At 30.4% G+C, this 14332-nt stretch overlaps 1 protein-coding gene across 2 annotated transcripts in view; it reads right to left on the bottom strand.

Annotated features, from left to right (window-relative positions):
- Nucleotides 1-14332, bottom strand: part of LOC126890385 (prolactin-releasing peptide receptor-like) — a 1660146-nt gene that overhangs the window by 591217 nt on the left and 1054597 nt on the right. The window lies entirely within an intron of this gene.

Genomic DNA, 14332 nt, shown 5'->3' with positions numbered 1-14332 from the left:
GAACTTTGACATTTAAAAATCCTAACTACTTTCAAACCACAAAACTGTCAAAAATTTTGCTGTAAGTCATTGCTCATATTGTCATCACCATGACAACGCGAAAGTTAAGGATATTTGATTATATGAAAATGTGCCAAAAAACCCATTGAAAGTGTGCGAAAAAGTAAATCTCATTTAAAATACATTGTTACTTCACGCACACTTTAAACCCTTCACGCACTGCTATATATAATGAGTTTTCACAAACTAAAAACTTACACATAATATGACATAGAGCAGAAAAAATTATTTTTACGCTGTTTTCAATGACGGTATATTCTTTTTAAAAAATTAATATACAGGGTGTAACAAAAATACAGGTCATAAATTTAATCGCATATTCTGGGACCAAAAATAGTTCCATTGAACCTAACTTACCTTAGTACAAATGTGCACGAAAAAAAAGTTACAGCCCTTTGAAGTTACAAAATGAAAATCGATTTTTTCCAATGTATCGAAAACTATTAGAGATTTTTTATTGAAAATGGACATGTGGTATTATTATGGCAGTAGTATTTTAAGAAAAAATGATAATCAAATTTTATGGGGGTTTGGTTCCTTTAAACCCCCCCAAACTTTTGTGTACGTTCCAATTTAATTATTATTTTCACATCATTAGTTAAACACAAGTTTTTAAAAACTTTTTTGTCTCTTAATACTTTTTCCAAAAGTCCGTTTTTATCGAGATATTTGAATATTTGTCAAATCCACCACATATTTGTATATGGTAAAGTACGATTATGGAGACTTGGTAATAATATGAAAATTTATTTATGAGTTACATTTTTAAGTATATTTTGAACCATATTAAAAAGAAGCCACATCTCGATAAAAGATGCTTTATCAAAAAAATACAAAGAGGCAAAAAAGTTTTAAAAACACTGTGTTTAACTATTGGTACCGCAGTAATAGTTTAATTGGAACGTACACAAACATTTGGGGGGTTTAAGGGAACAAAACCCTCATAAAATTTTTATGTAAACATATTAAAAAAGAAGCCGCAACTCGATAAAAACTACCTTATCGAAAAAATACCAAGAGGCAAAAAATTTTTAAAAATATTGAATTTAACTAACGGCACCACAATAATAATTTATTTGGAACGGATACAAAAGTTTGGGGAGGTTTAAGGGAACAAAACCCCCATAAAATTTTTATGGGGTGCACAAATTTCACTATAATTTTTCTTCAACATGTTCTTTCCATAACAATGCCACATGTCCATTTTCCTATCCATGTTTAAAAATCGACCTATCCAAGCGTTTTGCTTATATTCTTAAAATAAACAAGTTAACATGGGGGGGGGGGGCAACACTTATTCCACCGCACTGTATATTATTGTTTCCCTGCAATGACTTAATAAGATCATGTAATTTGTTAAATATGTCACAGAAGTATGCTAATTTTATTATAAACTCTGAATTAATAAAGCTTTGCGCATCATTATGTGATTCTGCATGTAGATACCTACGAGTAAAATTCATTTCTTAATTCGTATACACGTGCGAGTACGTTGCATTTGAACAGCCATCGAGGTTTGCAATAATAAATTAAAGAGGTGTATTCGGCCCCCATTTCTCCACAAAGTTTATGGAAACGTCTTGATTTCACTAGTCGTGTTTTAATATAGTTCACCACTTTAATAATGCAATCCATCACATCACTTAATTCAGGTGTAATATTCTTTGCTGCTAAGGCCTCTCTATGTATGACACAATGTGTCCATCTTACACTTTAGGAGCCTTGGTTTTGATGCGAGCTTGTAGTCGACCATACTGTCTGGATATCGCTAGGACACCATCCCACTCGACTCCAGTATTGCCATTGTCCGGATAATTATGCGATTTTCGGATAATTTCGTAGACCATCGGATAATTTTCGGAATGAACATTTTTTTGAATAATTTCAGATAATTCAAGAGTCTATCGACTTGATGTTGTATTTTTTGTTTGATTTATTTATTAGCACATATATTTAAAATCAAATAAATATATTATTTTCTATATTAAAAGTCCGCGCTGACAAGCGATGCCCCTGAAACAACGCCGCGACGCCACAGGGCGTCGCGACGCACAGTTTAAGAAGCCCTGGCTAACGTATAATGCAATTATAGGAAAAAACTTACTAGTGATGAGGTAGAGGAAATAGCCAGAAAAATGATGGAAGGGTGTGATGATGAAGACGTGGGTGGTATTGATCCCGATGCGTCCGATGAATGTATTGAATACAGTGGCGATGATGCGTCTTCAGAACAAGAAGTTGATAACGAAATATTTCAAGGAGTAAAATATGGTGCGGAATAAAAAATTGGTTAAAAAATAGAGCAACCACAAGAAAGTGCCAAAGATGCAATAAACCAGCATATAAATGTATGTTGTCTTCACCATACATATTTGACTAAAACGCAAGCATCACGAAAATCAAACAGAAAGCCCTTAACTTTAATGTCCTTTTTGTATCTTTTCATGTTCATCTAAGAATTCTTTTTAGTTTGATATTTTACACCTCATTATTAAATTTTTTAGTTAAAGTCCGTTCGCTAAACTCAGACACAACTGGCTAGTGATTTTAGTAAGTAATTTTGCCAATTTGTTAAAATTGTCAAAAAAAAAAATTAGGTACTAAATAGTTATTAATTATTAATAGTTACTAATTTTGCCAATTTTTGCAAAAAAATACCTACTAAAATCACTAGCCAGTTGTGTCTGAGTTTATGTATAAGAAATGTAGAGTATTAATTATCCACATTTTTGTCTGGCTTGGAAAGTACGCCAACCGACCACTTATGTAAAAAATACGCTAGCGATCACTTTGGTTAAAAATTTTTTTTCTAGGTTTTTGAAAAAGCCTAAACTAGCCAAGTAGACCAGTAAGGATCTGTTTTTAGGTGGATGTGAGAGGTGGCATTCAGATTTTTGCGGATAAAGTTAGGTGATAACTTCGTTAATAATAATTGATTTATGCTCCTTCTCAAATACGCCCGGAACATTAATAAAAAAAAAAAAAATATTTAAAAATTTCAAAAAATTTTGGTTTTTTTTCTAATTTTTTTGCTTATAACTTTAAAACGATTCATTTTGGAACAAAGTCGTAGAGGAATAAAACAAAGATAATTAAATTTTCTATCAGACGCGATTGGTTAAAAAATGTCTTAATTTATCACCCTTGCTGCAAAATAGCAATAAATATAAAATAAGGGGGCAAAACAAGCCTGTCTTTATTCAATGATTTTCCATTACTTAGGTTACACTTGGAACCTTCCCAATTCGCTTAAAAAATTTTTGTAATATGCTAAAATCGTACACCAAATTTCATTAAAATTGACTTACTAGATTTTGAATAATAGTTTTGCAATCTAACCTTTTTTTTTAAATTAAAATTTTTTAAAATCTTACACAACAAAAACTAGAACATACAAAGATTTGTCAATTTTTTTACATATAAAGAAGCACTCCACTTATCTAATGCACTTTACAGAATTGAAATCGGATTGTTTAAGCAGCCTCAGCAATATTTTAAAGTTATAAACAATTTTTTGGCTTATAAACAAATTAGTCCTGTGTCCAGGAGGGGGGGCTACGGGCTCCTTTATTTAGATGTACTTACCCAAGATTTTTATGTATTTTTGACCCGTAGAACACGATTTTTTTGGGTAACAGTTGATCCGGATATCGATAAGGTTGTTATAAACAAAGAACATGAGGAATTACATAACATCGATTTTTCGCAGAATAAAACATTTGTTTGTATTTCTTGGGTAATTCTAAGCAAAAAATGTTCTTACAAGTTTTCGAGATAAACGCAGTGGAACTTTCAAAAATTCGAAAATTTGCAATTTTTGAACGCGAATAACTTTTGATTAAAAAATAAAATAGCAATTCTGCTAACAGCATTTGAAAGTTTAGGTCAAATTATACCGGTTTTAATTATTTGAATTGCTAAAAATTAATTTTTTTATTATTAAACAAAGCTATCTTTTATAAGCCAACAAATTGTTTATAAGTTTAAAACATTGCTGAGGCCCCTTTAATAATCCGATTTTAATTCTGTAAAGTGAATTAGATAGGTAGAGCACCTATTTATATGTTAAAAAATTAGACAACTTCTAAATGGTCTACTTTTTGTTCAGAAAGATTTTAAAAAATTTGAACTTTTTTAAAAACATTTAGATTGCAAATTTATTATGCAAAATCTATTAGGTCGATTTTAATGAAATTTGGTACACGGTTTAAGTATGTTACAAAGAATTTTCTAAGCGAATTACTAAGGTTCTAAGTGCCACCAAAGTGGTTAAAAATATTGAAAAACAACAGGCGTATTTTGTCCCCTTATTTTGTATTTATTGCTATATTGCAGAAAAGATAATACGTTAAGACATTTTTGACCAGTCGTATATCATACAAAATTCAATTATCTTTATTTTATTTTTTTACGACTTTGTTCCAAAACGAATCGTTTTAAAGTTATAAGCAAAGAAAGCAGAAAAAAATCGACGTTTTTCGAAATTTTTAAATATTTTAATTTTTTTGTTAATGTTCCGGGCATATTTATGAAGGAGCATAAGTCAATTATTATTACTGAAGGTGTCACCTAACTTTATCTGCAAAAATCCGAATGCCACCTCTCACATCCAAAAATAGACGTTTATTCACAGATCCTTACTGGTCTAAAGTGACAAAACTAGAGAATTGAAAAATGTCAAATTTTTTGACAAATAACCAGGGGCGGACATTAGAAACTTTATTAATTAAATGCGAAACTTTAATTTTAGTATTTATTCAATTTATTCATCAACAAAAAAATCCCGACTCGCATACTTAATAACAGTAGTTTAAATCAAAAGTATTTTCAAATAAATGGACTTTTTTATTGGATCAATTCTACTTTCTGTTAAGAAAAATCCTTTTGTAGAAATCTTTGTGGAGAAAAACATTTAATAATGGTTGTAAATAAACGCCGTTTTAACCTTAGTAATTGTTTTACTAAATACATTAACCTTTTTGTTGCTAATACGCTGTCAGTAATTACTAGTAGCAGATTGTTTCCAACAAATAATTACTCTAACTACAACAATACGTTAAACATGTCGTTTTCCTTGCTTATACCTACACTATAAATTTAGTGTTTGTTTAACCACAATTCCCATTCTCGCCGGAAGTTATACATCTTGTTGTGTATTTGTGACGTACGCTTGTGAGTTGATTATATCGTTGGAATAGAAACTAACGTACTTTTGACCTCGTTTAATTTCAAAATTATGAATTCACAGGGACATGGGGATATGGAAATATTTAAAAAATATCGTAATAATTTCTCGTTAGCAAGGAGGGTAAACGTTTTAAAAAATTTGCGTTTGACAATCAATGTAACATAAAAAAATCATAGGGTGGCACTTGCGGAGTGCCGACAGAAGTGAATACTTCTAAAGATTCGATTATATTCGGTTCGATTCAATTCGATTCCATTCGTATGGTTTAATTTTATTTAATATAGCGCTTGAGTTGGGCGTGAAAAAGGGGACAAGTCAATTTTTAACAAAAACGGGATTAATTGAAATATGGGTTAAAAAAATAATGTTTTATTTGTGGGTAAAAGCGGATAAGTCAATGTAGCTAAAATTGGGAGTTAAAATAATTGTTCCAAAAGGGTACCTTAAAAAATAATTTATTAAATTTAGTGTAAAAAGGGATATGTTAACATATTCCTTTTGGCACTGACTATATAAGTGTATCTATGAGTAAATAATGAGACAACTTGACTTGACCCCTTATACATAGCTTTCTTTTAATGCAACGTGTGGCATTTGAACAGCCCCTGCAAATGATCAAGTGACCTATAGAGTGTGTGAGGTCCGAGATTATGTTTATACAAATTTTGAATGTATACAGATGGTGACATAATACAAAGAAAGACAGTATTTTTACAATATTTACTAAATTAATGGTTAAACTTTGTAAAAAATACAATTCACGAGCTCATTGCTATATATGGCATGAATCTTTAACAAAACGTGGCCGAAATTACATTGGTTTTTGCCTATATCAATACCTTACTAAAGCTTTAGATCCTAACGTCGAACACCTAATAATGTATTCACACTGCCGCTGTCATGTTCAAAATAAAAACAGTTTTATAACAGCAGCTTGCTACGAGTGCGATGCGGATCATAGTCTAGTCGAAAAAATGGATACTCAGGCTAAAAAGGTAAACTGGAGACAGCTTCGTTGGTTATGATATGAAAAATCTAGTAGAATCTAGATTTCTCTTCTAGAAACATAGAAATTTCAGTAGAAGTAGTCCTTTGACAAAGAAGAACCTTTTAAGACCGCAGATTTTAGATAAGAGGGGAAAAGCAGCTACAAATTTATTACCCAAGGAGACACATAACAAGTCTGTGTCATAACTAACAGTAGAAAGGAAAAATGTATCCACAGATCAAGACAGCTGATTTGCTCCCGAATATATCAACTTCTGGCGACGAATAAAAGTTTGAAGTATATTTAGCTAGATTGGTAATTAATGTATAATGTTTTTTAATACTTAATTATACGATGCATTTAAGTATCTAAAATTTTCCAATATCCTGTGTAATCATTTTTATGTTCAATTATAAAGGGGGTAAGTATTTGTGAAAAAGGAGGTAAGTCAATCAAATATCGCTTTAACAATATTATGCTCCCAAATATTTAGCGAAACAATTTTAATCCATGTAGGAAAAGTATAGGTAAAAACAAGTTTCAAGTAAATCATCATTCTAAACATCTTTAAAAAATAATTATTTTTTTGTAAAATTTTAAATATCGTTTTTCTAGTTTTGACCTTTTACGACTTAAAAACGGGCCATAGGAAACTCAATCTAAAATTCTTAACTGTTGAATTCCTGCTTCCCTAATTATTTTACATCAAAAGACATCAGAAACTGTTTGTAGAGGATTGAAATCTATATTGAAGACAATTGTTAAAATTGTTCTACGAATTAAACATATTCTAAAATTTTTTAAAAATGTAATACATTTTTGAGTTTTTCAGCCCAAAATTAGGCCACATACAGTGCAATAATGTGTCACAATGAAGTTATTATTTTTACATTTTTGAACTGTAAATATTTTTATTTTATCATTTATTGTTTAAAAACAATACATTGTAAGGCTTAAATGAATCAAATAATATGTAGTACCTTTTTGTAATGTACTTAAAAATTAAACTGATTATTTCATTCATAGGAGATTCTGACCAATAGAAAGCTACAGAAATAAAAATTAAACTGATTATTTTTTGATGATTTTAACTTCCAATCGTATAGAAAGATATTTCATCACGTGTTTAATTCTGTCCAATTAGATTAAAATTATACTGAGAATTATCTGCTGTAGAAAACTACTGATAGAATTTTTTTAAGTAGATTGTTTCTTTTTAATGGCAACCAGTTTCCTAGTTTTGACAACTGTCACATTTAAGAAAATATCCATAATGCACGTATTAAAAAATAATCTTACGAATATCACACGACAGTAAGAATAAATAAGAAAATAATCCTTCATTTTTACTCAAATTTGTTGTCATTGGGCAATAGCCACTCGAGCCCTGCGGTCTCTCGTGTCTATTGCCAGACAACAAATTTTCGAAAAACTGTCGCATTATTTTTAATTTAATCTCACTCTCTTGTGATATTATACCCGATAATTTTTGTTAATATCCCGTCGTCCAGTATATTACGTCAGATGCCCTTCGTTACTACGAAAAAATACATTCAGTGACATTAATGACAACTGTCACATTTAAGAAAATATCCATAATATACGTATTAAAAAATAATCCTACGAATATCACACGACAGTAAGAATAAATAAGAAAATAATGGTTCATTTTTACTCAAATTTGTTGTCATTGTTGTCAGACAACAAATTTTTGAAAAACTGTCGCATTATTTTCAATTTATTCTCACTCTCTTGTGATATTATACCCGATAATTTTTGATACTATCCCGTAGTAAAGTATATTACGTCAGATGCCCTTATTCGTTGCTACGAAAAAATACATTCAGTGACATTAATGACAATTAATGTTTTAAAAATTATAAAAGTGATAACTTCCAACCGTCAAGTATTTATAACAACTGTGTGTTTAATTGTACTAATTTGTACTTACATAAATAAATTACAATAAAATTTTGGTCTTGAACAATTTTATTCATGAAATAATCGCAGAAAATTGCACTCGATCTCTAAAATTATTATCGAATTTTTGCCCTCGTGACACTTTGACATAATTTCACTCCCCTTCGGGTCGTGAAATTAAAGCTGTCAAAGTGTGACTCGGGAAAAATTCGATAATTTTAGAGCTCTTGTGCAATTACTACTGAATAGTTATTACTATAAAGAGTGATAATAGGTACCTATATGCTATATGCATATTACGTGGCTATATGCTTGACTAAAATAAAACAACGATTAGATATAAATAAAAATCACAAATAATATTAATTTGGGAAAGTTTTTGGGTAACTTTTTTCTGAATCATCCACTTTTTTGCACATTTCATTTTTTACCTTGGTATCAGAACTGATGGGCAGTATTTAAAAAGTTAAATACTTTGTTGTAAGTTGTATATATTAAAAACTTTGGACTTTAGAGTAAGTATTTAAATGCTCTAAAGTCTAAAGTACATATTTTAAATTTTGAAATACGGCTCATTAGCTCCACTACCAAGTTAAAAATATGAAATTTACAAAGAGGGTGAATGAATAAGAAAAAAATTTACCCAAGAACTTGGGTACATTTTTAGTATTTAAATACTTGGTATTTAAAAACGTTTCAACATTGGTATTTGTATTTATACTTTCCCTTTACTAAGATTTGCGATTTTTTATATCTAATTGTTTTATTTAAGTCAAGCATAGCCACGTTTATAGGTACCTACATATCACTCTTTATAGTAATAACTTTTCAGTTTCATTTGTAAATACATCTACAAAAGAGGTACTACATAATAATATATTTGATTCATTCATACCTTACAATGCGAATTTTTAAAGTGGTTAATACGACAAAACTTAATTATTTATATGCCCATTTCGCCGATTCAAGTTCATATAGGCAACCCAAATTACCCGGCATAAAGTAGTGGGCTAGGATTTAGAACCGAGTATATTGAATCACTACAGGGGTGAGAGCACGCCAAATAGAATTCTATTTTAGTGACGTCACGTTGCCTAGCAACCGTCGATTCTCCCATTGTGAAATTCGATTTTGTGACGTCAGCAAAATAGAATTCTATTTGGCGTGCTCTCACCCCATGCATATAGCTCTCCTGTATAGATGGAGTTGAATGCTGGAAGGCAGAACTTCTCAAGAACACTATTTGCAGTTGTGTTACGGAATATCCAATCCCTGTCGCAGTTTTAGATGCATCTGTGTAGAGAATCTCGTCGTATGAGTTTGTGTTGACCAGCTTTAGTAACGATTGTCTCGGAATTTGGCTATTGTTTTCATTTTTGGGATAGTTGTTAAGCGAACGGTTAATTTTTGGGATGCTGTTAATCCAGCGAGGAGTTGATGATATTAGAGTATCTGTTACTGATAAATTAACAGGTTGTGAAAGAGGAAGCAAAATTTGAGGTAGTGTCTGATATTTATTATTGGGCGTACAGTTATATGGATTACAAATTAGCTCATATACAGGGTTATTTCGATTCGAAGACACCCTAGCAAAGTATGTCAGACGTAATTGTTGCCAACGAAGTGAAAGGGGAAGTTCACCTGTCTTACAACGAAGGCTTTCGGTGGGACTAGATCTGAAAGCTCCAAGACAGATTCGTAATGCGGTATTCTGAATAGTGTCAAGAGTTCTTAAATAAGACTTTGATGCTGACATGTATACAAAGCATCCATAATCTAAACGAGAGCGAATAAGAGATCTGTACACCTTAATTAGGACGTCCTCATCTGCTCCCCAGTGATGGTTTGCTAGAGATTTTAATAAATTTAATCTTGTTGAGCAATTAACTTTGACATCTGTAATCTGTGGTTTCCATGTTAGTCGATTGTCAAAAATTAAACCTAATATTTTTTGTTAATTACATATTGTGAGCAGAATACAATTTAATGTAATTTGAGGTGATATAGTGCTATGTGTTCTTCAACTAAATTTGAGTACTTTTGATTTTTCCACAGAAAAATTAATACCAAAATTTGAAGACCAAAAAGTTAGTTCATTTACTGCATTTTTATTTAAATTTGAAGTTGTGAACATATCTTTACCATGGCAATATAAAATGAATTGAAAAAGACTGTATGACTTTTACACACTTCTAAGTAAGTCAAACCGGCCAACAGGTGTATGTTCTCAAAAAAATTGATAGTGTGTAAAAAATTTTTTATTAATTAGCTAAGTACCTTCAACACATCACGTGCCATCATTAGAGCTTCGTCATAATATATATAATCACCCTTCATAGAAGAGCAACTATTTCTAAACAACACTAAAATGTATAGATACTCTGTATAGTAGATCTCTTTCGATTTCGTTTTGCTTTAATAAATATCGCTGTTGCGCCTTTTGCTATGACAGGGACATATGTTTTCGATCCAAAGAATATCACGCGCCTTTCTTATGATATCAAGACGACGAAATATGCCTAAACGGATGGTGGTAATCTCTGAAAAGAAACTAAATCTTAAACTTTCTTTAAAATACACTCACCGACACAAAATTCCGCCACCCAAAGTTTTTGATTAAGTTTGACAATTTATAACTTTATTATTATGTGCTCGGATTTTCAAGATTTTTGCACCAGTTTGTAGGTACATGTATTGATATCGTTTGCTATTATCCCAGTAACACAAAAATTTTGCTTGCATGGCATTATACGGGAGTGAACAGAAGCGTAGTATTTTCTCCTAACTTTAAGTAATGCTGTGGAAAAATGGAAGAGCTGATTTTGGTTCATAGTTCTGTCATATTATCCCGGAGGCATTACTAAAATTTTCTTTTTGAATTATCCGAATATCTCTTTTCTTATAAGAGCTTTACCATTTTTTGTAAATAAAAACACTGATGGACTCATAAAATAAAGTTTGGGTTGATAAGATTAGAATGGCCCGCATGCAGCCGCGATCTCGTTCCTATTGAGCATTTATGGGATGAATTAAAAAAGCTATTTGCCGTCATTTTAGGCCTCCAGAAAATTTGGTACAGTTATGGCCCTGGTAGAGGAATATCGGGCTATTTCCCAGGCAAGGATAACACATCTTTATTCGATGCCAAACAATTGCGAGCAGTCCTTACTGCAAAAATTTTGTTGTTCATTTTGTTTTGTTTTGTTATTTTTAGTGCGTTTGATATTTTCAATTAAAAAACCTTCAAAGTGTTTATTTAGAGCTCTTACAAGAAAAGAGATATTCGGATAATTAAAAAAAATAAAACCTTAGTAATACCTCGAGGATAATACAAAAAGGAGCAAGAAATAAAATTAGCCATCTAATTTTTTCACTGGTTTTTTTAAAGTTAGGAGAAAATGCAACGCTTCCATTCACCCCTGTATAATGCCATATAAGCAAAAAATTTTTGTTACCGGAATAACAACAAAACGACATCAATATATGTACTTACAAACTGATGTAAGAATCTTGAAAATCTGAATACAAATAAGTAGAGCTCAGGAAATATGCACTTAAAAATCCTTAAAATATGCATGCAAATATGCACAAAAAACAGATGAGATATGCACTAAAATATGCTTTTATGCAGTTAATGCATATAAATAAAAAAACGCAGTAATCCTTGTTTTGAAGGTATTTAATTATTTATTTTATGCCAATGGCCTCAGCTGTTGAAGCATTTAAGCTAAATAAAAAAAATATAATTATTTTTTGTCAGTCACAAAAAATATTTATTGAAATTTCTATTACTTACATTATTATATTCATTTATTCTTTATATTTATCACCATCATTCTTTATTTTAGTGTAACCATTAAAATTATACATTATTAAACGTTTTTCTAAATTTTCTACAGAAAAACTGAGCCGTCTTTCTGACAATAATTGTTTATACACAGAAAAACTTCTTTGTACGTCACATGACGTTAAAGGAGCAAACTTAAAATATTGTATAATTGAGGGTTCTACCTATTTCATTTTATTATCTTCGCATTTCCCCATCTTAACAATATTATTTATTTGAATTATTTTTTGATATCCCTCATTATTCTGTAACACTGTGCAGAATTTTTGATAGACTTTTGGTTTCCCCAAGGTGTTTAATTTTTTCATTTAATGAATTGATAATTTCAATACTTTGGTCTAATGAAATGTTGAGCTTTTCTAATTTAGTGATTGGTTTAGCAATATTTCCAAAATTGGTTTGGATATGTGTCGAATTACTTTTTAATAACGGTTTTTTAAAACATCCACACATTTTTTATATCACCTGAGTTATCTACATCGAGAGATATGATGACGTATCTAATTCCTTCAAAATTATCGGTTATGAAATTTACAGAATTTATCCATGTTCCCCATCTACTTATCACAGGTTCAGGTGGTAAAGGCACGTTAGGTAAACGATCTTTATACACCTCTACTCGCAGAAGGGCTTTTAAAAATATTTTTTATATTTGATACAAAGGTATTGACCATTGGAAATTCTGTTCTTCCAGTTTCTGCTACTCAACAAAAATTTTTCACTAACAAAATCTGACTGCATATTGTAGAGTCCCCTTTGTCTGCTTTATTCGTCGTCTCCTTGCCTTATGAATTGTAAAAGGCAGAGGTTAAGGATGTTACCAGAAAGTGGTTCCACGAGAATTTTTAGGTTTATTTTTTAGATCTGAGACTTCTCATTTCTCTTTAAAATATTTTCTGTTGGTATCGTTTGAGGCAAAAAAGTCTGAAAATATGCAATTTTAATAAATGCATATGCACTTATAAAATTTATCCAAAATATGCAAATATGCACTTAATATGCATTTTGCATATTTCCCGAGCTCTACAAATAAAAAAGTTATAGATTGTCAAACTTAATCTAAAATTTTGGGTGGCGGATTTTTGTGCCGGTGAGTATACAGAGTGTCTGCGTAACTTGGAACCATATGGGAAACTTTTTTAATATCAATTTTACGAAAAAAAGTCATTCTTTATAAAGTGCTCTGCATAGTCTAAAACCGAAGCTGCAATCATCAGATATCAAATTTTGTCAACAGTATACGAGGTATGTCAAAAAATATGAATTTCGCTCAAGAGCAAACTACCTTTATATTTCAAAATATCAAAAAATTTTATTATGAAAATTTATTTGTAATTAAAAACCATATTCAAATACGCAATAAGAAAGAATTTTTTCTAAATTCATATTATTTGACACACCTCGTATAAAATTAACAAACTTGGATAACTGATGGTTGCATATTGAGGTTTAGACTATGCACAGATTTTTATGAAGAATAACTTTTTTTCCTAAAATTATTAATAAAAGAGTTATTACATGTCCAATAAATAAAAATGATGTTTGGAATCGGTAATTTAGGAAAATTTCAGAATTTTTTTTTCAAGTAGAAGGTTCTTATTGCATATTTGAATATGGTTTTTAATTACAAATAACTTTTCATGGTAAACTTTTTTGATATTTTGAAATATAAAGGTAGTTTGCTCTTGAGCGAAATTCATATTTTTGACATACCTCGTATACTGTTGACAAAATTTGATATCTGATGATTGCTTCTTAGGTTTTAGACTATTCAGAGCACTTTATAAAGAATTATTTTTTTTTCGTATAATTGATATTAAAAAAGTTTCCCATATGGTTCCAAGTTACGCAGACACCCTGTATTATTATTCACTGTATATTTCAAAGATAAAAAATAAACTAAAAATAATTATTGAAGATAAAATATGCAATATTTTGTCTGTAAGTATATTTTCTTAGTGTTTTACATACCTTACATTTAATCACATTCTTTTAATACCAACCTTCCAGCATATACGAGTACGTACAATAAATAAAGGGGAATACGTTTTGGCGGCTGTGAATCTCTTGGTATACTAAAATAGGTCACGTAAACATTATTTACTTATATTGCGTGGGAATAGGCGGATAAAATATAATGTACTACGATTAACTTCATTTTCCAGTTAACAACGTGTTTGTACTTCTTGAGTGTATAGAGCTTGCATAAGGTATAACTAGAGATATAATCGAATTGCTAATAGACCAGGGTTCATCTGTAAAAATATTAGCAGATTTGGACGTTGAGAGGTGAATCAAATTTTTTTGCAGAAATTGCTTGAAAATAAAT

This window comes from Diabrotica virgifera, chromosome 8 (genome assembly GCF_917563875.1).
Source record: "Diabrotica virgifera virgifera chromosome 8, PGI_DIABVI_V3a".
In the NCBI taxonomy this organism is placed as follows: domain Eukaryota; kingdom Metazoa; phylum Arthropoda; class Insecta; order Coleoptera; family Chrysomelidae; genus Diabrotica; species Diabrotica virgifera.
The sequence above is the reverse complement of the archived record's forward strand: the minus strand, read 5'-3'. Positions and strand labels throughout refer to the sequence as shown.